At 45.3% G+C, this 27,529-nt stretch overlaps 1 protein-coding gene across 1 annotated transcript in view; it reads left to right on the forward strand.

Moving 5' to 3' along the window:
* The first annotated feature begins 17,592 nt into the window (after positions 1–17,592).
* KLHL26 (kelch like family member 26) overlaps positions 17,593–27,529 on the forward strand; it is a 46,049-nt gene continuing 36,112 nt past the window's right edge. Inside the window, exon 1 of the mRNA XM_043977630.1 lies at positions 17,593–17,614. The gene's annotated coding sequence lies outside the window, so the exon portion shown is untranslated. The remainder of the gene's footprint in view (positions 17,615–27,529) is intronic.

A 27,529-nucleotide genomic window follows, 5' to 3' on the forward strand; every position in this document is an offset into this window, starting at 1 on the left:
ATTAATGGCTATTCTTTGAGTTCAGTCCTATTCAAGCAATTATAAACCCATTTAATTGTTCAGTTGGTTAGCTCCCATTTCTGCATCTTTTATGCAAGAATCGAGTGAGATATTTTGATAAGTATTTTGCTAAAGCCTTGATAAACCATACCTATAGCATTTTCCTGATCCACTAGTTTAGTAACCTTTTAAAAAAAAAGGAAATAAGTTTATTTTGGCGTAATCTCCTCTTTTTAAAAAAATAATCTTCTGTTGATAAAAACCCATATTTGTTCTTTGTACTTTTTTATTTCCTCAATTTTCTTTTTCTAGATGCTCATCAACCACTTCTTTAATAATACATTCTAGAATTTACATGGGAATGGAAGTCAAGATCAATGGCCTATATCTAGCTCCTGAGGGGACCTTCTTTCTCACAAGGAGGCCTCAAAATAGATGTCCCAGGGTCAAGGTACTCTGTGGCTTCCCAGTTAATCAACAACTAACAGGCATCCTACTGATGTGTTTACTTTTTTTTCCCTAGACAGATGGGGGACTCAATTAGTTCAAAGCAAAGGCATTTAATGAAAAAGCATAGTAAGAAAAGTAGCAATAGAACAATCCCATCCCTCCCCAACCTAGAGCATACTCCTCCACAAATATGCATATCATCAATGGGAAGAGTGTGTGTGCATAGGGATAACACATGAGAGACAAACATGTGGGGAACATATGTGGCCAGGAAACACATATGGAAGGGTAACTCATAGAGAGCTTCCAGCTCTCTAGGGTCATCTCTGGGTGATATTGTAGCATTGTTCTCTCTGAGTCTGTCCCCACTAGGTGCTCATCTCTACTGGTTCTTTTTTTTTTTTTGGTGGGGCAATGAGGGTTAAGTAAGTTGCCCAGGGTCACACAGCTAGTAAGTGTCAAGTGTCTGAGGTTGGATTTGAACTCAGGTCCTCCTGAATCCAGGGCCAGTGCTTTATCCACTGTGCCACCTAGCTGCCCCCCTTAGGTGATATTTCTTGTTACTGTGTCTCTGCTGATGCTTACCTCTTACTCTCTCGTGAGTTTCTCTGCTCTCCATTGGGTATCAATCTTCTGATCTGATGTTCTCTGCTGGGTGTTGCTACCTTATGCAAGCTTTGGAGTTTCATCTCTTCAAAATCGCCAAACAGATATCTCATCTCTAATCTACTAGGGCAAACTGACTAAAAGCCTCTCCCCAATAAAAGTAGACTAACAACTCTTTCTTTCTTTCTTTCTTTCTTTCTTTCTTTCTTTCTTTCTTTCTTTCTTTCTTTCTTTTTTTGGTGAGGCAATTGGGGTTAAGTGACTTGCCCAGGGTCACACAGCCAGTAAGTGTTAAGTGTCTGAGGTCGGATTTGAACTCAGGTCTTCCTGACTCCAGGGCCGGTGCTCTATCCACTGCACCATCTAGCTGCCCCCCCCCCCGACAACTCTATCCAGTCCATACCCAGGTAACAAAATCCAGGCAGAGTGACTCCCAAAAGATTTAATCTTTTCTGCTTCATTCTGTATCTGGAACTGAGATCACAATCTTTTGCTCCAGACAATTATCTGATTTAGAGTTAGAAATTCCCAAGTTGGATCTAAGCAATTTCAAAGATAAAATAGAGAGTTTTGATTACATGAAGTTGAAATGCTTCTTTACAAAGTTAATGAATTTTGGATGGGAAAGAAACAGTTGACTGGGGGAAATATTTGTACTGAATACCTCTGATTGTTTCTAAGACATAGGCAATTAACAGAAATATATGATTCCCCAATATATAACTAGTTAAAAGCTATGAATATATAGGTCTCAAAATGAGAACTGTAATTTTTTGGAGGGGAGCAATGAGGTTAAATGATTTACCCAGGGTCACACAGCTGGTAAGTGTCAAGTGTGTGAGGCTGGATTTGAACTCAGGTCCTCCTGAATCCAGGGCCAGTGCTTTATCCACTGAGTCACCTAGCTACCCCCAAGAATTGTAAATTATTAACAATGATATGAAGGAATTGTCCAAATCAACAATAATAAGAGAAATACAAATCACAAAACCCTGAGGTTTCAATTTATACCCAGAAGATTGGCAAAGATGACAAAACGTGGGAAAAGTTGTTGGAGAGGTTGTAAAAAGAGAGTCATGCTAATAAATTGCTGGTAGAGTTATGAATTAGCATGAACAATCTGGAAAGGAATTTGGAATTATGAAAATAAAGTAGCTAAAATATCCTTACCCTTTGACTCAGAGATTTTACTGCTAAACATATACCCCAAGGAGATCACTGACAAAAAAGAAAGGCTCCATCTATACCAAAATATTTATAGCAACACTTTTTGTGTTAGCAAAGAACTAGAAACTAAATAGGTTCTCATTGATTGAGGAATGGCTAAACAAATTGTGTTGTTAGAAATGATAACTATTTTGAATACAGAGAAGTCTAGGAAGACTTGAACAGATGCAAAGTGAAATAAGATGAACCAGTGACTAAAATGGTGTAAACAGAAAGGAAAACAGCCACAAAACAATGGAAAATTAATGTTGTAAAATTACAAAGAATAAACTTGGGCTCAAAGAAGAGGTATGATAACATACCTCTTCTCACTGTTTTGCAGAGGTGGAGGAAGTGTGTGGAGGAAGAGGTGTGGAGGAGGGGGTTCACAGGTGTAGATGTTGCAAATATTTTCAATTTTTATTCTTGCACTGATTGGTTTCGCTGATGAGATGGCTCTCTGAGAAGAGGGACAGAGTGACACAGGGATATCTAATTTAAGAAAAAACCCCAAAACATCAATAAAACTAGTTTTAAAAAGAAACCCCAAATATTGTAAAATTATAAATATAGTAGGAGACTCTGCGTATAGAGGGATGTCCTTGTATGGTTCAAAAGGAGGAAGAATAGACATCTCTAGCCTTTTCTCCTTCCACCTTTCTCTAAGGTATATTTTTGTTTCTGCTAGGAGAGGAAGCAGTATGTTGGAGCTACACACCACTACAAGTCTAGGATTATATCTATCTGCTCCCTTAAATGTTGTTTATTTAGGGGATATAATTAGGTTCACTCTAACTTCTGATTGCTGTGTCATTATTATTACTGGGGAGGAGATTTCCAAGCTCCATATACAAGGTTTGGCCCCTTTCCCACTAAATACCAGTTCCACAATGAGAACATATAGTGAATAGCAAAGAAACTGATTTACCCAAATCATAGCAAAACAGAAATCTGAGAAGGTATACATAGGAGAATATCTACTAGATGATACTGAATGAAGGAGCTCTCCCATTGGGAGAGAGTTAACTCAACTCAACCAAGAGAGAAATTCCTAGATCTTACCCAAGCAGTTCAAACTCTCTGCAGTCTCTACTTTAGCAAGCTGGAAATGGGGATACAATGGAGGCTGCCAGCTCGTCTCATGTCTTCCCAGAGTCTCTTCCTTCAGCATCCTGAAGTGGGGTTGGCCTCTCCATCTTGCCTCTCAAAGCCTGATGCCAAAAGTCCCTGAAGTGATAGAAGCCCAGTGAGTGTCAAAGAACACTCAAAGCTTAATGAGTCCCAAAGGGGATTGGCAAAGGCTGGAGCTCTCTGGCTTCTCATCAACTCTGCCCTACCCCTCATGCAAGGCAGGCTTTCATCTCTACCAATAAAGAGAGAGTCCCATACCAGTGGACTTTGGCACATGGATTACATAAAGAAAAAGCTTGGTCCCAAAGAAGTGATGTTAGAAGACGCCTGTATTTCAACTGCATTGCAAAGGTGGGGGGAGGGGTCAACTGGTGTGGAGCAAAGCCTATAATGTCAAGGGTTTTTGTTTGTTTGTTTTTGTGTGGCAATGAGGGTTAAGTGATTTGCCCAGGGTCACACAGCTAGTAAGTGTCAAGTGTCTGAGGCCCGATTTGAACTCTTCCTGAATCCAGGGCTGGTGCTTTATCCACTGGGCCACCTAGCTGCCCCTTTCTTTTTTTTTTTTAAATGAAATTTCTCCTCTACTTTTTTTCTCTTTTTGTTGGCTTAGTTTTCTACCTCATAGGCATTTATTCCTCAGACTTTCATTCTTTTGTTTTTTGCTGGGCAATGAGGGTCAAGCTACTTGCCCAGGGTCACACAGCTAATAAGTGTCAAGTGTTTGAGGCCGAATTTGTATTCAGCTCCTCCTAAATCCAGGGCTGGTGCTTTATCCACTGGGCTACCTAGCTGCCCCCTCTTTTTTAAAAATGTTTTTTCTTTTATTTGTTTTGGGTGAAGCAATTGGGATTAAGTGACTTGCCCAGGGTCACACAGCTAGTAAATGTGGGTGCTCTATCCACTGCACCACCTAGGTGCCCCTACTTTTTCTCTTTTTAAAAAAGATCTTTGTTTGAAATGATGACTCTGGAAGGGGAGCAAGGAAAAGGATACAGGGGGCAGCTAAATGGCTCAGTGGACAAAGCACCTGCTCTGGATTCAGAAAGACTTGAGTTCAAATCTGCCCTCTGACGCTTGACACTTACTAGCTGTGTGACCCTGGGCAAGTCACTTAACCTTCATTGCCCCTCAAAAAAAAAAGGAAAAAAAATCAGTAAAAATCTATTTAAAAATAGAAATCCCCAAGATATTTTCTTGCTTTCTTTACCAATGAATCTGAACCAGAATGAAAGATTCTAGTGAAAGAGGCAGCATCACTGTCCTTCATCCACTTGGCCTTCATTCTGACCCTTAATGTGTCAAGTCAAGTAAATAAGCAGTTATTAAACACTTAGTGCTAGGTACTGTGCTATGCGTTGAGAATATAAATGCCAGCAGAAAGAATGTACCTGCCCTCAAGGAGCTTACATTCTAACAGGGTAAGAACACATTTTGTTGTCCAATCATTTCAGTTGAGTCTGACTCTTCGTGCCCCCATTTGGGGTTTTCTTGGCAAAGATACTGGAATGGTTTGCCATTTCCTTCTCCAGCTCATTTGACAGATGAGGAAACTGAGACAATACATAAAAGGAAGCTAAAAAGATTGGGGCATGGGGGAAGAGAAGAGATAAAAGTATCCCACAGAGGGGCATTGTAGAGAAAGTCTAGTAGAGTCAGAAGTTCAGCCTGGTGAGAAATAAAGACATGGTTTAGGCACCCTCCTTAAAATGGATGTTCAGGGAGGAATCAGCCAATTAGAGGGAGACACTATAAGGGGTGAAGGGTAGTTTCAAGGTGCGAAGTCCAGATTTGGAGTAAGCTTCGAGGGTTTCTGTAACTCTGCAGCTAAACTTCCTAGATTTGATGTATTTTGGCCAATGAAAAAGTCTCCCTAAATATAGTTTCTCTTCTCTTCCTTTTCTTGAAAATCAGGACAATATTTGCATATTTCCAGCACTTCTCTTGTTTTCCATCACATTTCAAATATCACTGAAAGTGGTTCATCAATCTCTCTCTCTCTCTCTCTCTCTCTCTCTCTCTCTCTCTCTCTCTCTCACACACACTCACACACACACACACACACACACACACACCAGCTCTTTCAAAACCTGAGGCTGACTGCTTTCTTTTTTGTTTGTTTTATCATGTCTTTTGTTATTACATTATTGTCATTTCTGAATCTACCCCCTCCCACAGTGAAATTTCCCTTGTAACAAAGAAGAAAAAAGTTAAGCAAAACCAACTGATAAAGCAACTACCTCTAATAGTATATACATTATTCTATATCCATAGTCACCTACTTTACCAGTGAACCAAGGAATGAAATTCTACATGTCAAAAGCAAAGCCTCCTAGAACACAGGATTGTCATCATGTCACAAAGAGGCATTAAAGTAGGACTTTGTGTAGGATAAGTTGACATATGACCTAAATTTTTAGAGAGTGAATTTCAAAGGCTTTAGAGAAAAGATAGGTAGAATCCAAATAGTCTATAGGGTAAGTCTGCTGAAGTGGAATCGAAAGCTCTCAAGAATTAAATTCAGAAAACACAGAATCCCAGAATATCAGAGTTGGAAGGGATCTCAGAAGTCTCACAGTGGAAGTCAGGAAGACTTGAGTTCAAATCCTTCCTCGGATATTTACTGACCCCCTCGGCAATCACTTAACCTCTCTTTGTCTCAGTTTCTTCAACAGTAAAATGGTTGCAATAATAGCCCTTAACCTCCCAGGGCTGTTGTGAGGGTCAGATGAGATAACATTTGTAAAACATTTGGCACGGTGCCTGACACACAGTAGGTACTTGATTAATACTTGTATTCTTCCTTCCATCTCGTACAACTCGAACATGAGTAAGAATTCTTTCTCCAGCATACTTTATGAATGGTTACCCATTATCTTTGCCTGAGGATGCACTTTTTTGGGGTGCTTGTTGCTAGGAAGCTTTTTCTCCTATCAAAACTAGATCTGCTTCTGCATTTTCTACCCTGTTGTTCCCAGTTCCACCCTCTGGGGCCAAGCAGAAGAAGTTTACTCTGCCTTCCGCATGACTGTTCTCCCCCTCCCCCACCTTCTTTAAGGTTGCTTATGGGTCCCATAAATTTTCATTTCTCCACATTGAACATTTTTAGATCCTTCAGTTGAGTCTCCTATGTCCTAATCCTGGGGTCCTTCAGTACTCTTCTTTACCTCTGACATCCTCCATTTTATCAATATTTTTCTTAAAATGTGGGACTTAGAACTGGGGGTATTTCATTTTATTGAATGAAATATTCCAGAAATGGTCTGACCAGGGCAGAGGAGCTTGGGGCTGTTCCATCTTAACCCTTGTGTATCATACTTCTCTTAATTCAGCCTTCCCATACTCATGTAAGACAGTGGCCAGAGGTCTGGCTTTTGGTCAGGAAGGCTCAAATCCTGACTCTGGAAACTATGTCACCATGGGCAAAGCACTCATCTAAGATACACAGCTAAGACCACAGGTTATCAATGAGCTGGTTGGCTTCATCTATGGAGGGAGTTCTCATACCAGATAAAAAAAATCTTTTGACTTATATCAAACTGACAATTCACTAAAATTCCCTGATTTTTTTCCAGATGAAGCATCATCTAGTAATACCATACTTTCCCCATCTCATATTTACAAAGTTGATTTTTTTATCCAAATCCAAGACTTTTTTTTATACTTAACTCCATTAGGTTTTGTCTTTTTAGATTTACCCTGTGGTTTCCTTGTGGAGCTCTTTTAGATCCATCCAACACATTGGGGATCTCTTCTACTTCTGTTGTCATGATGGTGAAGAAAAGGGGGTGTGATTTAATGAGAACCATGCAGATGCCCAGGGAACTCATCAGCCAATGTAGATATTAAAAAGACACAATGTGGGCAGCTAGGTGGCACAGTGGATAAAGCACTGGCCCTGGATTCAGGAGGACCTGAGTTCAAATCCAGATTCAGACACTTGACACTTACTAGCTATGTGACCCTGGGTAAGTCACTTAACCCTCATTGCCCCATAAAAAAAAAGACACAATGTGACTTTTTTATGAAAATGTAAGCAGAGCAGGCAACATATGAAGGCTATAAAGTGGCCTAGGCCTTTAGGAAGTGGTGAGGAGTTCTAAAGCTAAGAATGAGCTAAGTCTGTTGGGGGAAGTTAAGGACAACAAAGGAGTCTTTTGGATTGTGTCTTAGACAAGAGGGAGTCCAAAGAAAGGATAGATAGAATAGCTACTCAGTGTTAATGGGAGAGAAGGAAGAGCTACTCTCCTAAGGGAGAGAAGAACTACTCAACCCTTAATTTAATTCTATATCTTATTCCAACTTCCACTAAAGCCCCTACTTTAATGCTTTGTCTTGGCATGGAAGTGAACCTTGGTCTTATCTCAATGGGTATACTAGTGCATCACAAGCTCTGGAAGGCTGGACAAGCTGGAAAGGCTTCTAATATGGGCTCACTGATGATCTGTTGTCCAACAACCAGCTGAGCTAGGTCTGGGAAGCCATATAATGAGGCTGACTGCAGTGATTTTTTTTTTACTGCAGCAACTCTCAAAGACTATTAACCGAGTTTTAGAAGGGTTACAATCTTTATTGATGGAAGTGGGTAAGCCTTGTTAAGCAAATTTAATATAGCATTTCTCACACGACTTTGGAAATTCTCTCTATCCCAAGGTCAGTGTGGGAGTATTTTGTAAATATGCTTTGAACCCCTAACCAGAGCATTTTCTACTTCACAGACTAGGATAAATAATAAAGAACTGGCAAATTGCAAAGCTTCTAACTAGGACAGAACAGCAAAGTAAATAATAAGGGAAAATTCCCTTATGCACAAAGGGGTATGATCTCCTCCAGACTCTTAATTTCCCACCAGACTATACTCTGGACTTATCCATCATTCCCCAGAAACTTCTTCATCCTGGAAGGTCACTTCAGCAAGGCAAGCATACCTTCTATCTCTGGACCCCTCTTTTTCATAGTTTTAACTCCTCCCCAAACCTCCATTTAAGGTGGTCACTTCTCCATCATGTACCTGGTAACCTCTCCTTACCTCCACCTCTTCCTTCCATCTTCCTTTTATGTGTTATCTTTTCCATTAGAAGTTCCTATATGTTTAATGTGATTGTACATATATAACCAATATCAGATGGCTTTCCGTCTTGGGGAGGAGGAAGGGGAAGGAGGGAAGGAGAAAAAATTTGGGACTCAAAAGCTTATAAAAATATAGAAAACTAGCTTTACATGTAACTGGGAAAAATACTACTAAGACTGAAAAAATAGAATATAATTTTCTTAAAGGGAGGGAATGTCTTCTTTTTACTTTTATTTGTATTCCCACAACTTTGCACGGTGCTAGCATATAGTAAGTGCTTAATAAATGCCTGTTGACTGACTGACTGAAGACAGAAACTCATTGGAAAACTCATACTCCTGGAGTTATATCCTGGCTGGAATATATCTCACAGCTAAGTCTCCCAGCAACTGGCTGGTGCCTCACTGCTGCTCCCCCTTCTGACTCTGCAGCTGCTGTTCCTGTCTGCCTGTGAAAGTTATTTATTCCTTTTCTGCTCCTCTGATGAATTGTAGCTGCCATCTGCAGCAGTTGTTGTCTGTTGCCCAGGCTTTTTCTTCCTTAAAGGGAGTGTTAACCCTTTTCTGTGAGACTTCCTAGTCAACATGCCTGGTGCTAATCAACCTGTTTTCAGTGATTTTGTCAATCGTGCCCACCATCACAGAACATGTACAAAAAGACCCTTCAGAGCATAATGTGAATCTTTTTTTCCAACCTCACTAGTGGAAGTTCTGAGCTGAATAAATTTTTCTCAACTCCTATTACACCCCTATAAGCTATGAAAATGTCCTGAAACTTCAATAAGCCTCAAGGAGGTTTAGTGGGACTGGAAGGGGTTGGAGCAGAATTGTTGATCTTTCCCTTTATTCTTTTTTTTTTTTTTTTGGTGGGGCAATGAGGGTTAAGTGACTTGGGTCACACAGCTAGTGTCAAGTGTGTGAGTCCAGATTTGAACTCAGGTCCTCCTGAATCCAGGGCTGGTACTTTATCTACTGTGCCACATAGCTGCCCCTTTCCCTTTATTCTTGCTGCTATGTACAAGCCCTTTATTCCCTTATACACACACACACACACACACACACACACACACATTCACTCACACACACATACATTTAATTTTGAAGTTTTGAAGAATTTATTTTAAAAAGGAGAATGATAAGGATAGAATTAAAATAGTTAATAGGGAGGTAAAACTCAGAAGAAATGGAGACCTGGGAAGAGAAAACCTGACTATTCTCAATGAATTCAGTTCAAAAGCTTTATATTTAAGGGAGCTTGGTCAGGGGAGTCTCTGACCAACATGTCGAGTTTCCAATCAATAGGGTGTGAACCTTTGTTTAGAGGCAGCTGACCATGGTCACCTCCCCATGGAGTTTGGGCAAGTCCACTGGCACCTTACTGAGAGCGTGCAGGGAACTAAAGATGATTGTTGGCTAGGACTCAAGAGGATGGACTCCTGTTAGAGATGTTACCACCATCCATGATCCCTGAAAATGAATGGAAAGACAAGCTATTTCTCCTGGACTTTGGGATGACAGACCAGAGCCTTTATAAGTAGGACTGATGTGTTTGTGTGTGAAAGAGAAACTCTGTCTATTCACAGTTTCCTTCCACCCCCAGGAGCAGTTAATGACAATGGGCAATTTATGGCAGAAGCTCATGGAGAGTTGCATGTGCTCTCCCAGGAGGCCTGAGAGGGGAGTTTCTGGACCTTGAGTTCCTGGCTGCTATTTCCTTTCCTGAGCAAAAGCCAGAGACCGAAGACTTGATGATGGACTTCTCCAGCCTGAGATATTGCCTGGGGGGCAGTGACAAATTTCCTTCCAAAATCTACAGCAGGAGTAGACAAACGGGTGCCCTCTCAGCTCAACTATAGAGTCCTAACTTTGGGAATTCCCCTGTTGGTGACACCAAATTTGAGAGTTCCAAAGTTGGAGATTTTGGGGCCCCAAACTACTAGAACTGGGGTTCTTAACCTTCTTTTGTGTCATAGACCTCTTTGGCAGTCAGTTTGGTGAATTCTAGGGACCCCTTCTGTGAATATTGGTTTTAAATTCATAAAATAAAATATATAGGATTACAAAGGAAACCAATTATACTGAAATATAGCTATCAAAGTTTTTAAAAATTGGGGGCAGCTAGGTGGTGCAGTGGATAAAGCACTGGCCCTGGATTCAAGAGGACCTGAGTTCAAATCTGGCCTCAGACACTTGACACTTACTAGCTTTGTGACCCTGGGCAAGTCACTTAACCCTCATTGCCCTGAAAAAACAAAAACAAAAACAAAAAAACAAACAAAAAAAGTTTTTAAAAATCAAATTCCTGGATCTCAGGTTAAGAACCCCTGTTCTAGAAGGTGAATATTTCCTCAAAAACATGCTTTTTGAGGGCAGCTGGGTGGCACAGTGGATAAAGCACTGGTCCTGGATTCAGGAGGACCTGAGTTCAAATCTGGCTTCAGACACTTGACACTTACTAGCTGTGTGACCCTGGGTAAGTCACTTAACCCTCATTACCCTGAAAAAAACCAAAAACCAACCAAACAAAACACACACACACACACACACACACACACACACACACACACACACACACCAAAAAAAACCCAAAACAAAAACAAAAACACATGCTTCTTGGAGAAGGAAGAGAATCCACTGATGTGTCCCTTAGAGCTAAAGTACTGAAGCCACATTTTGGGGTGGGGTGGCAGAGGGCAGGATTACAATATCATAAATTTAGAACTGAAAAGGATGCCATTGAGTCTAATAATTTCATTTTACAGATGGGTAAACTAAGGCTCAGGGAGATCAAGTGACTTGCCCAAGGTCATACAGCTAGTGTGAGAGGTAGGATTGAAACTCAGGTCTTCCTGATTCCAAGTCCAGTGCTTTATTCACAGTGCCACCTAGCTGCTTCAACCTGGTGACCTGTATGTACCTTGCCACTCCCTTGCTTTTACTGTGAGATACCTTGACAGTACAGGTCCAATGAGAAGGGTTATTGTTTATTTAGCAGTCTTCAAAGTATTCTGTGTTTGCTTGAGGATTGGGGGTGGGGTTGGAGGGAGAGGGATTTTTCTATGAGCCTTCCAGAAACTGTGTAGGACTCTTTGTGAAAGAGAGATTTACCAGAATGTCTGAGGATTGCTCCATCAACAATACCAAGTTCAGGTGTCTTCTAAGGGAGTTGGTGGGTTGTTTGAGTACTCTATGCATTTTCTGAATTTATTTATGGCCTTCAGTGAATTCTTTAGTGAATTTCCCACCTTTTCTGTGAGGTAAAAGAAAAGCTGTCCTATCCAATATGCATTTAGTATCTCAAGAACTTGTACAGGATCTGGGGACACTGTTACCCTTGTTTGAGGAACCCTAAGTATCATGATTATATTAGGGGATTCTCCTGGAGTAACTCCAGGTGGGAACAATGAGTAAGGAAAAGAAACTGGCCCTCTTGAGGTCAACTCCCAGGACTGAATCTGGTCAGTGTGAGCCCAGAGTCTTGGGGGGTCCTGAGCTATGGATTACATTTTCAAGATACATTCCTGGCTACTGAAAAAAAAAAGTGGCAGATGCAATATTGCTGAGACAATCTCTGAAGAAATGTAGATGGGAAAGGTATAAATAGATGGGAAACTAGCAAACATATGCCGAGTTTTTAAAAAAGGGAAGGAGTAGAGACTATAAGCTTATGAAATTGACTTCAATCCCTAGAAAATTCTAGAATATAACCCTTAAGAGAATTTGTACGCATATAGAAAACAAAGCAGGAATCACAAAACCCAGCATAGTTTCAAGCACAGGTCACGCTAATCTCAGGTATTACTAAATTACTAGGTCGGAGGAACGCCATGAACATGCATTTTAGCAAAGTATCGGACAAATTCTCTCACGCTATCTTTGAGGACAAGGCAGAAAGATGTGGGTTATAAGATGCTCAAGTCAGGTTAATTTAGAAGTGATTGAATAACTAGACCCAAAGAGTAGTGGATGAATAGACCAATGTCAACTTGGAAAGAGTTTCTAGTGGAATGTGCCAAGAGTCTCTCCTTGCATTCTTTCCGACATTTTAAATCAATGATTTGTGATTGAAGGTAAAGATAGCATGTTTATTGTATTTGCAGATGACACAAAGCTGAAGAAAATACCCAGTGTATTCATGATACAAAAAATCTCTACAGGCTAGAACGATGAGTCAAACCTAATACAATGAAATATAAGAGGGATAAATGTAAAGTCTTACCCTTGGGTTCAAAAAATCAACTGCACAGTTAGGTACAGTTAGACATGTGAACTCAGTGAGAGTCAGCAGGATGACGTATCATCCCCCAAAGCTATTGCAGTTGTAGGCTGGGTAAAGAAAGACATTATGTCCTTAAGAAGAGAGTTGATGGTCTTGCTGAACGATGCTCTGGTTAGAACATGTCTTTGTTTTCAGTTTTGGAAGCCACATTTTAGGAGGGACCTTGACAGGCTGGAGTATATCCAGAAGATGTTGGCTGGGATGGCAACAGGATCAGAGGAAGAAGCCTGGGAGGAATTAGTCTGAGAAACTGGAAATCTTTAGTTTGGAGAAGAAAAGACATGGGGAGGACACGATAACTGTCTTTGTCTCACGTGGAAGGGGGATTAAATTGTTCTGCTTGGCCCTGGAAAGCAGATCTTACAGCTAAGGGGGGATGTTATTCAGAGGCGGATTTTGATCCCAGGAAGGAAAAAAATTTGGGAACTGAGGGATTGAGATTTAGTGTCTGAGGTACTGAGGGGGACCGCTGAGGGATGGTTGGGGGCTCAGGCTGAGGAGACTGAGTCGAACTGAGGGATTGATTCATCCTGGCCAGGGTGGGGGGGTGTCTCAGAAACTGACTTGACAGAGGAGCTGAGAGAAATATGAGGATGAGAGAAATGAGAGGATGGAAAAGTTAAATAGAACAACTGAGAAGGGGGACACTGAAGGGGCAGAGAAGACATACAGGACCAAGGGACTTTGAAGACATCAGAGGCTGAGATCTGGAAGGGATTTTAGAAGTCATTTAATAATACAAGTCAACATTATTTAGCATTTTAAGCCTTATTTTAAAAAAAATTCTCACCACAATCCTGTGCAGTGGGTGCCATTACCCCTATTTTACAAACGATCAGACAACACCAGTTGAGTGCTTTGTTCAAGGGCATACTCTAAGCACTTATTTAAGGGAGGATGTGAATCTAGGCCTTCTTGACTCCAAGGCCACCATCTCTACTGGGACAGGCTGCCTCTGGCCAAGTACAACACCCTGATTTTACAGATAAGGAGGGCTGGGGTGAGCAGAGAGATCCTGATTTGCCCAAGGTCACATGGACAGTAAGTGGCAGATTGGAGATATGACTCCATGTCCTCTGATCTTTGCCTTTTCCACTGGATTCCTTTTTGTTGTTGTTGTTCACTTAAAGCTTTTATTGACCATAGTAATTTTCCCCACAAAACATTTCAGAATACCTCTAAGATCTTAGAATGTCAAAGTAAAAAGTTAAGAATAAAAGGAATAAGTTTAAGGGAAAAAAGCAGCAACTTGGCAAATGAGTCTCTGAGCCTTCTGCCCACCTTCACGTCTCCTTTTTCTCCAGTAAGATTTTGTGCAGCTCCCCTGGATTCCAACGGAGGAATTAAGAGCCTGAGTGGATGAGGGACTAAGAGGAACTAAAGGCTCAAGGAGGATGGGGTCATTAGCGGGGATGAAAGGCTGAGGGACAGACTATACTATGGAATTGTGGGACAGAGGGGCAGAGAGAACTGAGTGATGGAGGAACCTGAGAGGGGACAAAGGAGCTGAGAAACTGAGGCTGTAAGGAGCCTGAGGAGACTTAAGGTGGAGAGACAGAGAGATGTTCAGGGAATCCAATGACCAACTTAGATTTTAAAAGGCCAGTAGATAGTAACACCTCATCATTTAAAAATTAAAAATTTTAATTTTTTCCAATTACATGGAAAAACAATTTTTAACATCTAGTTTTTAAAATTTTGAGTTCCAAATTCTCTCCCTCCTTCCTTTTCCCCCTCCTCGAGAAGGTAAGCAATTTGATACAGACTGTATTGGAAACACCTCATCGTGTATGATTACATCCAGTGATATCCACTAAGGGGGTAGGGGAGGGCACCAGATTCTGCCCTCCCTACACAGAAACAAGGAAACAAACATAAGGACCAGAGAATGACTACAAAAGCTTGGCACAGTTCTGTAAGAAGACTGCCGGGAGAGCTGAAGCTCAGAATTAGCTGAGGTTAAGAGAGACAAAAAGAGCTTCCAAAGCTATATGTAAAAAAAGAGGTGAGCACCGAGAAAAAGCTGCCCTATGCACATTGCCTCCAGTTCCCCTCCTTTCACTCCTGGCTTCTGACCTTATCATCAACTTTGGTAACACTGGTCGTCTTGGTTCTCCCCCTACCAGTCAGACCACTCCTCAGGCACTTTTTGGGGTTAAGTGACTTGCCCAGGGTCACACAGCTAGAAAGTGTCAAGTGTCTGAGTTCGGATTTGAACTCAGGTGCTCCTGAATCCAGGACCGGTGCTCTATCCACTGCGCCACCTAGCTACCCCCTCCTCAGGCACTTTTGCTCCATCTACATCCATGGTGTGTCCCCGAATTGGTGGTATCCCACCAAGACTCCGCCCTGGACCCTCTGCTCTGCTCCTCTTGGTGACCTTTTCAGCACACGTGGGTTCGATTATCATCTATAGGAAACTGCGTCCCAGGTCTTTACCGTAGACCCAACCTTAGCCCCTCCTGAGCTCCAGCACTCTATCCTCAGCTGCCCGCTGGATACTTCACACTCAGTATCCCAACGCTATCTCTATTACAATACATCTGAAATCGAACTCGTTATTCTTTCATTCTAAACCTACTCGTCTTCTTAACTTCCCTCCTTCCGCTCAAGGTACCACCATCCTTTCCCACACCGGGGTTGTCCGTTCTCCTCCGCCCCGCCTAACCAATCAGTTCTGACAATTTAATTGGTCGACAGATCTTGCGGCTTCTACACCCACATCCTTTCCTTTCTTTCTTTCTTTTTTAAGTGAGACAATTGGGGTTAAGTGACTTGCCCAGGGTCACACAGCTAGTAAGTGTTAAGTGTCTGAGGTCGGATTTGAACTCAGGTACTCCTGACTCCAGGGCCGGTGGTCTATCCACTGCGCCACCTAGCTGCCCCCCACATCCTTTCCTTTCACTCAAACGGGCCTCTTCCTAGTTGAGGCCCTTCTTTATATCTCCCACGGAAATGTCCTCCTGACAGGTGTATCTGCCCCAGGTCTCCTTCCACTCCAATCCATCCTCCTCGTAGCCGCCAAAGGGATCTTTCTAAAGCATAGGGCCGCCGACGTCACTCCCCTATTCTACAAAGCTCTAGTGGCTCTATTATCTCCATGGTCCAAATATAAACTCCTCTGTTTGACATGTAAAGACCTTCCCAGCCTGGCTCCTGCGGCCTTCTAATGCATTACTCCTGTCCAGGGATTCTTCCACCCGGCCAGACTGGCTTTCTCTCTCTTCTTCCCATGGGTCACTCCATCTCTCCTCTCGGTGCTTTAGCATTGGCTGGCTGTCCCCCCCATGGCTGGGATGGTTAGAATCCCTGGCTTCCGTCAAAGCTCAGCTCCCATGAAAGCTTTCCTCCCGACTGCTAGAGGATCTAACCTCCCACCCAAATTACTTTGTATCTACTTTATATCAGTTTCTTTTCCTACTTGTCCTCCCCCATCAAATGGGAGCTTTTTGAGGGCAGAGGCCGCCCAGAGCCCTCCCGAATATAGTAGGCGCTTAATAAACGTTAAATGGAGAGAATGTGAGTCCAAGGGGGTGCGGGGATGAAGGAGGGACCTCCGGGCCCATCTGATCCAACCACCTTGTTTTACAGATGGGGAAACTGAGACGCAGAGAGGCGAAGCGACTGGCTCCGGGTCCCCAGGCGAGTCAGCGGCGGAGGCGGGATCTGGGGCCGGAGCTGGGCTGCGGGGCTCCCGGCTGGAGCTGCGCACTGCGGGTTTTGCGCTCCGCGCGCCCCGCGCTCCGCTCCGCGCGTCTCTGCCCGTGCCAAGGCCGCTGGCTGCGCGCGGGGCCGCCGACCGGTCGCCGGGCGTCGGAGGCGGGACGCGCCGTCACTGAACGCGGCGGCGGCGGCGGCGGCGGAGGAGGAGGAGGCGGCGGAGGCGGAGGAGGAGGCGGCGGCGGGAAGATGGCGGAGTCCGGCGGTGGCGGCGGCGGCGGCGGCGGTGGCGGCGGCGGAGGAGGAGGGGGCGGAGGAGGCGCCGAGCCCGGCCCGGAGCGGCCCCGCAGGTGGGTGCGCGGCGGCGGCGGCGGCGGCAGCGGCGGCGCGGCGTTGGCGGCTCGGGGCCTGGCCGCCCTCCGCTCCCCTCCTCTCCAGCAGCCCCGCGGCGGCTCCTCCAGAGCAGGCGGCGGGGAAGAGCCCCTCAGGCCCCGCGGGGGCGCCCCCAATTGCGGCGTTGCCCCCTCCCCTCGAGAGGGGCAGGACCTGTTCCCCCCACACTCCCTACGGGACTGGACCCTCCCAACACCCGCCCCCGGAGGCAGGACCCTCCCCTCTCCCCAACAAGACAGAACCCTCCCCCCACAACCCCCACTCCCAATACTCCTAACCCTCCCCCACCCCAATTGCCAAGAAACAGGACCCTTTACATCCCCCCCTTAATGCCCCACTGCCAACAGGAAGAACCTTACCCCTTTTGCCATACCACTCCCTCCCCCTTTTCCAACTACCAGCTGGCAGGACTGCCCTCTCCAGGACCCTTTTCTCCTCTTCTCCCCCTGGGGCAAGATCTTCCCAACCTTTCCCTTTCCCCCCAACAGCCGGACCCTCTCTCTTCTCTCTCTGGACCAGGCCCTTGGGAAGGGAGCATCCTACTCCCCAGATCTCTCCCTCCCATCCCCCTTGATCCCCCTTCTCCCCTCCCTCCCCCTCTCCTCCTCAGCCTATAGGCCAAGCCTTCCCAACCCCAAATTGTTCCCTCTCTTCCTTTCAGCAGGGGGAAGGACCCTCTGCCCCACCCCCCTACCTTCTTCTACTCCCTTCCATGAGGTTGGACCCACCTTCTCTTTCCTCTCTCACCCACTTGGGGTAAGACCCGTGCCTTACCACTCCAGGTGAGACAGGACCCTCCCTTGTGTCTTCCTGAAGAATCAGGTATGCTCCCCTTCCTCCCCTTCCCATTCTCTAGGCTTCTGAGGGTGGACCTCAGGGGCTCAGAGAAGGCTGAGTAGGCCCTTTTCTTAAGGGGGTTTGAAGATTTGTGGAGAATCCTTTTCAAAAGGGTACCCGGACTACTTGTTTTGGGACAGTACACATTTTGGGGAGCCCCCTCCCCCAACCACCTGCTGTGAGGAATGCAAACACTTGGTGTCCCTTCATTAGTCATTAACCACCTACTGTGTGCTTGAGCCCTATGTTAGGCTGGGGAGTCTATGGGAACTTTGAATAAATTTGATAAAATAGGGTCCCTGCCCTGGTGGAGTGCTTGCTCCAGCAGGGTGAGAAGATACTAAAACAGATCATTGTAATTGACAATATTACCTGACTGAGGGTATGGATGGATGGATGGGACTGACTGATAAGTCCCCACTGAGGTCCGGGGTGGGGGGGCATCCAGAATGATGGGGATCAAGGAAGGCTTCTTGGAATAGAGAGCATTTACCTTGGCTGGTCAAGGATAGTGCCTTAAACAGTTCCTTCCTTCCTTCCTTCCTTCCTTCCTTCCTTCCTTCCTTCCTTCCTTCCTTCCTTCCTTCCTTCCTTCCTTCCTTCCTGATCTGTGATTTAATCGGTACAGGAAACTGCCCCTCATGATGCAGATTGCAGTTCTTGCAATTTATAGTCCCTGAGAATTGTCTGGGCTCCCCGAGAGGTTAAGGGACTTCCTTGCCCAGGCTATGTAGCTGGTATGTGTTAGAAGCAAGACTTGAACCCATATCTTCTCAACTCTTGAGGTCTGCTCTCCATGTTGCCATCCTGCCTCTTCGTGCCTGGCCTTAGTAAGCGTTATTCGTGTTGAATGAAGGGAAGAGCGTTATTCGAGAGAGGGGGCAGGTCTTTGCTATTCATGGTTGTCTTAGGCAGGCCTGTGTTGGGGCGGGGTACTCTACAGCTCTTGCTAGTCTGGAGCATTTGTTGAGGGAGGTTTATAGGCATTATAGTCAGTCAGCAGTTACTTTTTGGGGGCAGCTAGATGGCACAGTGGATAGAGTACCGGCCCTGGATTCAGGAGGACCTGAGTTCAAATTTGGCCTCAGACACTTGACACTTACTAGCTGTGTGACCCTGGGCAAGTCACTTAACCCCAATTGCCTCACCAAAAAACCAAAACAAAACAACCAATTACTTATTGATGACTATGTCCCAGGCTGAATGTAAGTCAGGGCAAAACTAAAGATATATATGGTTCATGGGAGGATAGCTGGTAATCTCTGAGGGAAGGTATTAGTAGAAGGGGAGAAGGTAGGGCATAGGAAAGACAGTTAAAAGAAGGGATTCAAACTTTGAATTGGGTCTTGAGGAAAGCCAGGGGGCAGAGACATGGAGGGGAGAGCATTTCAGGCCTCTTGGGGTGGGGGAGGTGGGGATGGGGGGGTGTTACTGTGCATGCAAAGGCCTGGAGTCCGTCCAGTGTCGAAGGATCTTAAGTGTGTGGAGGAGAATAAAACCTAAGAATACTGGAAAGATAGGAAGGGGCCAGGTGGCAAAAGGCTTTAAATACCAGAGGATTTAATATTTAATATTCCTGGAGACAGTAGGGAGCCACTGGAGTTTATTGAAGGGGGAGGTGACACCTAAGCTTTAGGGAAATCGCTTTGGCAGCTGAATGGAGGGTGGACTGGAGAAAGAAGGGTTATTTATCTTTTCTTAGCTGCTGGTGGTACCACAACCCACTAAGTTAAAGCAATTTGCAATTTGCAAAGCACCTTCTTCATAGCAGTCCTGGATGCTTTGGGTCTTTCAAAGATGTGGTTTCTACCCTTCCATGCCAGAGGTAGCTTTTGGGATTTCTGGGGCCAAAAAAAAAAATCATCGCTAGAGTTTATAGATAACTGTACTTCAGTTTGGGAATGGGAAAGGGAGAAGGGAGAGAAGCAGGAAAGACTGGTCATTCTTTTTTTTTTGTGAAAAATTAAAGATTGCATAATTTTGACGTCATTCCTGCAAGATGTTTGGTGAAAAAAATTTTCCCCACTGTAGAAAAAGCAAAATAGCCCTCATGACTTAGTGCCCAGCCAACTTTTTGGTGATGAGCATCTCCGCTTAGCTGGGCTTGTCTTTAAGATGACAAGCTGGAGGGGGGAGGTGGGGCTAGAATCCAGGCCTTTGGAAGCCATTCAGGGTAGTGGAAAGGGTTCTGAGAATGTGTGTTCAGAATCCCTGCCTGTGACGTGGACAAAGTCTCTTAACCTCTCCAACCTCAGTTTCCTTATCTGTAAAATGAGGGTGGGGTTGGTCTAGATGGCCCTTTCTAAATCTATGATCCTGTGACTGAGTCTACAGTTCTTTCTACTAGGCAGCTAGGTGGTGAAGGCTTGGAGTCAGGAAGACCTGTCTTCAGCTTCTTGCTGTGTGGTGACCCTGGGCAAGTCACTTCCCCTCTGTATGCATTTTCCTCAGCTGTAACACGGGGATTATAATAGCACCTACCTGCCAGGGTTATTGAAAGGATCAAATGAGATAATATTTGTAGTGCTTAGCAACAATGCCTGGCACACATTAGGTGCTCAATAAATACTTATTTCCTTTTTTCTTTTTCTTTTTTTTTGGGGGGGTGAGGCAATTGGGGTTAAGTGACTTGCCCAGGGTCACACAGCCAGTAAGTGTTAAGTGTCTAAGGCCAGATTTGAACTCAGGTCCTCCTGACTCCAGGGCTGGTGCTCTATCCACTGGGCCACCTAGCTGCCCCTGTTTCCTTCCTTTTTTTTTTTTAAAAAGTACCACACTGCCTTTTCTCAAGAGGGACTGCTTTAATTCCATAAGCAATAATCATTATTAACCACCTACTGTGTGCAAAGCACCGTTTTCTAAGAGGGAAGGCACGCTCTAGCCCACTTCCCCAAAAGGTTATATAACTTGTTTGTTTTAACTTCTTTTTCTTTTTCTTCTTCTTCTTCTTTTTTTTTTTTGCAACCAAGGGGGAAAAAAAGAAAAGAGCTCATTCTCCTTCCCATCTCTGGGGAACAACAAAAATCGGTTGCCTAGTAGAACAGTCGTTAATGGTTGAACCAAACCCTGCTGGAAACCTTGGGGAGAGTTTGAATGTAGCTGCTCGAGCTGGGGGTTTGCGTAAGGGAGGTGGGGGCCCCAGTGCAGGTTTCCAGTCCTTCCCCCCCACCCCCCAGCCCTGTGTGTCTTAGAGAATTCCACACAAAAGACACTTGTTCTCCCGTCAACCTCCCCCTCCTTGGACCGGCAGGCGTCAACTTCATCCAGTGCTTCTCCAAAGGAAAGAGGGTGTTTGCTTCGAAGGCCGAGAAGGGGGTTTGCAGAGGGGAAGGAGAAATTCCCTGTGGAGTCACACCTCCAGAGCTGAAATACCATCTGAGTGAGGTACCGCAGGCGGCCTAGCGTCAAGAGCTCCTCAGAGGCCTTCTCCTCGTTAAAGGCCTTTCAGATGTTCTCTGGCCCTGGTGTCTGAACGGGGCCTAGTGGGGCTCAATCAAGTTGTTCTTGGGTGGTGAGGAGAGTTTGGGGCTGACAGTGGGGCATGGGGGCAGGGGAGATGTTGGTGTCCTCGATTGTCCCTTTATTGAAACACAAGAAGAGATGGTGTGGTGGGGTGGAAAGAGCACCACACGCGAATACCTCTGTTTGAGCTATTCCCTTTATCTCCATGGGCAAATAACTCCCCCTTTGTGAGACCCAGTTTTAAAGCGGACCTCTCGATGCAGACTCTGCCTACCTCTGACTGGCCGATCTGTAGCTCAGCCCTGTAAAGGATACAGGAATATAGGATGGAGAGCTCTCAAAAGGCCTCATTGCCCATCCAGCTTGAGAAGATGGCTCACCTTCCTCTTGGGAAGCATTCTGTACAGCAGAAAGGGCTTGGCCTTTGGAGTCTGAGAACCTGCGTTTGGATTCCAGCTCTGTCACTTGGACAAGTCACTGAAGGCCTGAGGTTTCTTCTATAAAATGAGAGGAGGCTTGGTAATTAGAACCAGGATAACAGTCCTGATTCCCTTCCTCCAACTCAAGACTTCATGCACTCCTTCGGGTCACAGTTTTGTCCAGTTATTTATTAAGCGTCTATGGTGTACAGATGAACGATCTAGTTGAAGAGAAAACCATGCTTGCACAAATAATTTAGGAGGAAAATACACAGGGGAGATGGCTCTAAACCAGCTGGGCATGAGGGAAGGGATTGGAGCAGGCTCCCTGGAGGAGGCAGCCACTGTGCTGGGCCTTAAAGGGAGGGAGTGACGCCTTGGGGGCAGTGTGGTACTCTGTCAGTCAGCAAGTATTTATTAAGAGCCAACTATGTGGGGCAGCTAGGTGGCACAGTGGATAAAGCACCAGCCCTGGATTCAGGGGAACCTGAGTTCAAATTTGGCCTCAGACACTTGACCCTTACTAGCTATGTGACCCTGGGCAAGTCACTTAACCGCCATTGCCCTGCAAAAACCCAACCAACCAAAAAAAACCCCCAAACAAACAAAAAAGAGCCTACTATGTGCAAGACACTGTACTAAAGTGCTAGGGATACCAAGAAAAGCAAAAGAGTGCACCTGCCCTCGAGGAACTTATAGTCTAATAGGGGGAAGACAACATGTGAACAGCCGTATACAAACAAGATATTACCAGGATAAATTGGAGATGATCAGCATTCGATTTAAGAGGGATTGGGAAAAGCTTCTTGTAGAAGGTGGGATTTCATCTGGGGCTTGAAGGAAGCTAGGGAGAGCATTCCAAGCAGGGGGAGCAGCCTGAGAAAATACTGGGATCCAGAGATAAGAAGGGAGGCCAGTCAGTGTCACTGGGTCATAGAATACAGTGGCAGGGCTGGAGAAGAACAGAGACAGAAAGATTTCCAGAAGACTGGAGAGGTCTGGCTGGGGCTGAGGTTATGGACAAACAATGGAATGAGCACAGGCTGTTGAGGGCAGAAGACCTGGTTTCAAATCTGGCCTCTGATGCTTACTATCTATATGACCTTGGGCAAGTCATTTAACTTGGCCTCGGTTTCCATATCTGTAAATTGAGGGTCTTAGACCTCTGAGGTCCCCACCAGCTCTGGGAACAAGATGGAGAGATGTGGGCTAGTACAGTTGGATTGTCTATAAACTGATTTTTTGATTCTCTGGAGGGAGGTCTGTAGTAGAGTGCTCAAGGGATCTCTTTTTGTCATTGGACTATTGTTTAATCTTTTTTGACAGTGACTTGGAAAAAGACAGAGATGGTATGCACATCAGAGATGGAAAAATTAGACCACTGGGCCAAAGAAATGTTGTCTTATGCTTGGGTCCAAAAAATCAACTTCATAAGTAAAACATGGGTGAGGTATGGCCAGAGAGCAGCGTGGCCCCAAAAGATTTGGTTCTTGACCTGCAGCCTGTGAACTTGTTGGTTTTTTAAAAAAATTTTTTTGGGGTGGGACAATGAGGGTTAAGTGAGTTGCCCAGAGTCACACAGCTAGTAAATATCAAGTGTCTGCGCCGGATTTGAACTCAAGTCCTCCTGAATCCAGGGCTGGTGCTTTTATCCACTGTGCCACCTAGATGCCCCTGGGCTTGTTTTTTTTTGGGGGGGGGCGCTGGGCAATGAGGGTTAAGTGACTTGCCCAGGGTCACACAGTGTCAAGTGTCTGAGGCTGGATTTGAACTCAGGTCCTCCTGAATCCAAGGCCAGTGCTTTATCCACTGAGCCACCTAGCTGCCCCCTAAGCTTGTTTTTTTTTTTTAAAAAGATTTTGATCACAATTTCAACGTACAGTAGTTGGCTTCCTTTGTAATCCTGACTATTTTCTGAGAAGGGATCTTTCTGTGGGCTTCACTGGCCTCTCTGCCAAAGGGATCCCTGGCACAAACAAGGTGAAGCAGCTCTGCTGTGAATAGACCACAAGACTTTACACGAGTCTAGCATGATATCCAGAATGAGGGAGGGGACTGTCCTCCTGTCATGGCCAGACCACACCTGGTATAATGTGTTCAGATCTAGGAAATGCATTTTAGGAAACTGGGTGATAAACTGGAGGGCATCCAGCATGCAGTGGGTCCAAGGAAGGGGCTTCCTATTGGAGGAGGAGCTGTTGGGAGAGCCTGGGGCTGCTGAGCTTGGGGAAGTGGGAATATGTGTATGTGTGTGGGGTGCAACCAGAGAGTTGTCTTCCAGTACTGGAAAGGTTTTCCAGTGAAAGTGGGATTTGATTTGAGCCTGGCTCCAGAGGCCTAATCTGAAAGGGCAAATCTAGTCTACTCCCTGTCAGCCCCTTCCCCCAGGCTTCATTTCTCCTTGCTGAACATCCTTCTGTTGCTTCTCATCTGATGTCCTTGTTACCCCCTCGATGCCCTCTGGCTTAGCTGTGGGAGAAGGTATGCAGACCGATGGAGATCTCCCTTACTGACAGATTGAATGAGCTGGTCTTTTCCATCTCTAGTGTATACCTGGAGGGGCTTTGGCAGTAGTGGCAGTGATGTGTGTGTGTGTGTGTGTGTGAGTGAAAGAGAGAGAGAGAGAGAGAGAGAGAGATATGCTGTGTGTACGGTTGGCATGCCTCCTCCTCATCCTTCTGACTCAGCTGCCTTAGTTTTCCTGATAGGAGTCATAGTGCCTAGAGGCAGAGGCCTTTAGGAGCCCTTTACCATCTTCAGGAACCTTGCTAGGCAGTTGGGGGTGAGCCGTGCCCCTCCTGTCATCCTTGGTTAGAGCCATCCCTCCTTTGCTTGTGAACACATTCACAGCCATGGGATCCTTGGTGGTGCAGGTGAGAGGAACCACTCGATACGCACAGATCTCCACTTATTAATCTTTTAGGAGTCGTTTTTTGGAAGTTTATTTGGTCAGGTTTTTTCCTCCCTTGTTGGGTCAGCCTTCTGGGGTTGAGCCTCTCTGGGCTTTGCTAGGCTGGCCCTCAGATGACGGGCACATTTTCTCTCCTGGGCTGATCCTTGGGAGGCTTTCTCACTTGACGGAAACTGCCAGGACTTGTTCTTTGCTGGCACAGTCTTCAAAAACTCGGGGTTAGATCCGTGTCAGGCTGAGTAGAAGATGCTAGTGGAGTTTGTGTACACACACACCCACCCCCTGAAAAGTAAAAGAAATCAGCAAATCCCATGAGATCTAGAAGGTGGGGGAGGGAGGGTCAGGTATCTGGTTGGGGTTGTGATGGAAGGTGTCCGGCGATCCAAGTGTCCTACTCAGAGAGAACCTTGTGGCTGAATAGAGAAGACCCTTTGCAGTTGAAGTACAGTTATCAGAATTAAACCAAACCAAACCATGGGCCCTGGGTTAAGGACCCATGCTCTAGACTAACATAAATTAGCCCAGTGGCGGTTCCAGTTATTCCTACTGAAGGGGACACAGTGCCCGAACCACAGGGTCAGAGTAGAGAATTCATTTTGGGGGGTGAAATGATGACCCTGACCCCCCAGCAACATGACATGATGATGATCCTGGGCTTGAGCAGAGGGGCAAGGCCCACACAGCAGGAAGCTTTGGAGCAGGGCATCAGGTGGCCTAGGTCAGACCCAGACTATTGTTCCCAGAGTCCTACACACATGCATTGGGAAGAGATATAGGGGTGACACCATCTACCTGCCCCTTGACCAGAAAGTCATTCTGCAGACAAGATTAAGAGGCTCTTCTGGGGGCAGCTAGGTGGTGCAGTAGATAAAGCACCGGCCCTGGATTCAGGAGGACCTGAGTTCAAATTTAGCCACATACACTTGGCACTAACTGTGTGACCCTGAGCAAGTCACTTAACCCTCATTGCCCCACCAAAAAACCAAACCAAAACAAAACCCAAGAGAGGCACTTCTGGGCATGGATCTGTAGCTTTATGAAGAGACAACTTCTTAACCTCTGGGAGCTCACATGTGGGGGCACATGTACCCAGTAAAGTTGATAGAAGGCAGGATGTGATAGGGGAAAAGGAGAGATACAGACATAGTGCTCAGGGAGAATCCAGGGGGATCAGGAAAAGCTTCACTAAGAGGTAGCATCTGAACTAAGTCTTGATAGGACCTAAGTATTCTGGTTTTTTTGTTTGTTTGTTTTTGTGTTTGTTTTTTTTGGCAGGGCAATGAGGTTTAAGTGACTTGCTCAAGATCACACGGCTAGTAAGTGTCAAGTGTCTGAGGCTGGATTTGAATTCAGGTCCTCCTGAATCCAGGGCCACTGCTTTATTCACTGTGCCACCTAGCTGCTCCAGGACCTAAGTATTCTGAAAGGTAGGGATGTAGAGGGAGGCAATGGGAGGTGGCTGGGTCCAGGAAACAGGTTCAGGGAACAGTTTGGCTGGAATATGGTGTCCATGAAGGGGAATGATGTCAAAGAAGTCAGTTACCTATCTTTCCAGATATCCTGGCCTGGGGCTAATGGATTCAGTTTTCATCTCTGTGCTGATGATTCTCAGATATATTTGACCAGCACTGACTTCTCTACTGTTGGGCATCTCAAACTGGATGTCCCATAAACATCTTAAGCTCTTTCTGTCCAAAACTGAGCTTGTTATTGTTCCCTAACATCTGTATTACTTCCCTGTCACCCAAGGAGCCATGCCTTCCATAGCTGACCATTTGCTACATCCTATACTTTCTATTTTCATCACATCTCTGCTCCTTTCCCCATTCCAGAATGGGCAGGCCCTCATTGGCTTGTGTCCGAGCTGAGGCAGCTGGGGTTAAGTGACTTGCCCAGGGTCACACAGCTAGTAAGTATCAAGTGTCTGAGGTCAGATTTGAGCTCAGATCCTCCTGACTCCAGGGCCAGTGCTCTATCCACTGCGCCACCTAGCTGCCCCATGTGCCTGAGGTCTTACAGCCGCCTGCCCGTGGGCCTCCCTGTTTCCCATCTTTCCCCACTCTAGTCCACCCTCCATTCAGCTGTCAAATTGACTTGTAGTTCTGACTCCCCTATTCGGTATATTCCAGGGGCCCTGTTACCTTCAAGATCAAATAGAGAGTGTTCTGGCTTTCCAAGCTTGTCTTCTTATGCCTTACTCTTCTCCTCATAGTCAGTGATCCAGTGACACAGGCCTCCTTGCTGTTCATCAAAGAAAACACTATGTCTCCAGACTCCAGGCATTTTCTCTGGCTGTCCTCCATGCCTGGAACTCTTTCCTTCCTCATCTCTGCTTCCTGGATTTCCTGACTTTCTTCAAGTCTCGGCTAAAGCTTCACCTTTTTTCTGCAGGAAGCCTTTCCCAGTTCTCCTTAATACTGGTGCCTTCCCTTTGTGACTATACCCAGTTTATCTTTTCTGTTAGACTGTGAGTTCTATGAAAGAAGGGATTATTTTTTGCCTTTTTTTTGTATGTCCAGAACTTAACACAATGCTTGGCACATAGTAGAGGCTTAATGAATGCTTGTTGACTTGACTTCAAACTAGATTGTGGAGAATCTTAAATGTCAGGCTAAGGAGTTTGTATTTTATCTTGTAATCAGTAGGGAGCCATTGAAGGTTGTTGAGTAGAGCAGTGATCTGGCCAGGTATCGGGAAACTTATTTTGGCAGCTATGTAAAGGACAAAATGAAGAAGATAGAGGTTGATGGCCAGACACCAGCTGTACTGGTACAGTAGTTTAAGTGAAAGGTGAATGGTGGCCTGTTCTGGGGTAGGGGTCATGTGATTAGAGAGGAGATATGTGAGAGATGATGTGGAATCAACAGACCTTGGCAGCTGATTGCATGTGAGAGGGGAGAGAGAGAGAAGACTCAAAGACTCCAGTTTGGATCCCAGAAGACTAGCAAAATGTTAGTGCTATCAATAGGAAAAAATCTCTGGGGAGGAGAGGCAGGTTTGGAGAAAGAAAGATGAGCTCTGCTTTGTATATGTACTAAAGACATTGTGTGGGATACAGATGGGGATGTCCGGCAGATATTGGGGATGGGGGGGGGCTGCAGCTCAGGG

This window comes from Dromiciops gliroides, chromosome 1 (genome assembly GCF_019393635.1).
Source record: "Dromiciops gliroides isolate mDroGli1 chromosome 1, mDroGli1.pri, whole genome shotgun sequence".
In the NCBI taxonomy this organism is placed as follows: Eukaryota; Metazoa; Chordata; class Mammalia; order Microbiotheria; family Microbiotheriidae; genus Dromiciops; species Dromiciops gliroides.